The sequence below is a fragment of the Octopus bimaculoides genome, chromosome 1 (genome assembly GCF_001194135.2).
Source record: "Octopus bimaculoides isolate UCB-OBI-ISO-001 chromosome 1, ASM119413v2, whole genome shotgun sequence".
Lineage (NCBI taxonomy): Eukaryota > Metazoa > Mollusca > Cephalopoda > Octopoda > Octopodidae > Octopus > Octopus bimaculoides.
In genome coordinates this window covers 13725080-13726626 of record NC_068981.1, presented here as the reverse complement: position 1 = coordinate 13726626, position 1547 = coordinate 13725080, and positions in this window count along the sequence as shown.

Below are 1547 nucleotides of genomic sequence, written 5' to 3'. Positions count from 1 at the left end.
GCAGTGCATGCCATCAAAGTGACGCTTGGGTAAAATATACGAAGCCCAGTATACCCATCATGACTACCCGTCTGATAAGGGTACACCAGGCACATGCATCACAACTATATGTGTGCGACATGGTGATCTCATATCAAGATAAACAGCGCATAACCTCGCGGGTGGGGCTCAGTTAGACTTTTCTTCAGGTCGAGTAGCCCATCCCGCTCAAAAGGTCCCTGAATAATGGGTTGTTTAAGGATGTTGAGCAAAACACCCATGTTTCGAAAGGTGGTAATTTTTAATCTAGCAAGCCAAGTTTTCAGCTTCCATTTGATGAGGCACATACGGATAAATAGGAGGACTCTATCCTCCACTAGATGCTAGGAAAGACAGATGAGAGCATCAGCGTTATGGCAAAATTGGTTTCCATACTTTACTGCGGTTTCGTAATTGAGTTATTGTATACAGAGAGGCTCAGTATAGTCGCTCAACCAACCAAATTTCCTCTAGTACACACCCATCCATTGTAAGTGAAGAAAGGACACATTAGAACACATAGCTACACAAGCATTTAAAATCAAGGAATGGTTATTATTGGAATGCGTTTGATCAAAAGTCAGTTCGTTAAAAGTTGAGTCTAAAGCAAAAAACAACACAGAAACTACAATAGAAAACAATAATAAAATACCAATAGAAAAGACACTTGCCGTATTTCTGCTGTCACGATTGTTTTCTAGGTAGGTATATTATGCTATATTTATCACGTACTGGTACATAATCTTTATTGTACTACATTGTAATAACATGCTAGTCTCCTTACTAATATATACAATGGTTCTCATTTGGGAAATTACACGCCTAAAATTGTTGTTCAAAAACACATTATGTCTGTAAAATCAGCACGTTATGTAACATGTTATTACATTTTAAGTAGTAAACATAACCGCTTGAGATAATATCTATGGGTTTCTCTAAAAATGTGTTTTAAACCTGAGATTGTCATCTCTTAAGATTAATTTTGAAAATCCTGAGAATCTATCTGCACAGCATTAATTACACCAGAAAGTAGGTTCCAAAAATCAATAAAAGAATGTGATTTGAAATACATTCACACTTACATGATGTTTCCATCGACGGAGAAGGTTAATATTAGCATGGTTAGTTGGTAGTTACGTAAGAATTAATCACTTAAAAGTCAATATTACTATTTTCTTTTTTGCACTAAGTGGCTGCTTTCGAAAATGACTTTCAAGTAAAGCGAAAAACAATTTCTAATCAAAATGAATTCTTCACAAATGCAACTGGCAATAATGGGCGTAAGCTAATGCAGGCTGCATCTGTATTCTCTAAATGTGCAGTGAATAGAATATATCTGATTAAAATTATAGACTGCATATTGAATATTTGTTTTAATTAACTCAGAGGTTGAAGATCATATGATTGAACCGATATGTATGTATATAAATGAATATGTGTTTGTGTGCGTGTGTGCGTTTGTGTGTCTAGGTATATTAAAATATATACATATATATATATATATATATATATATATATATATATATATA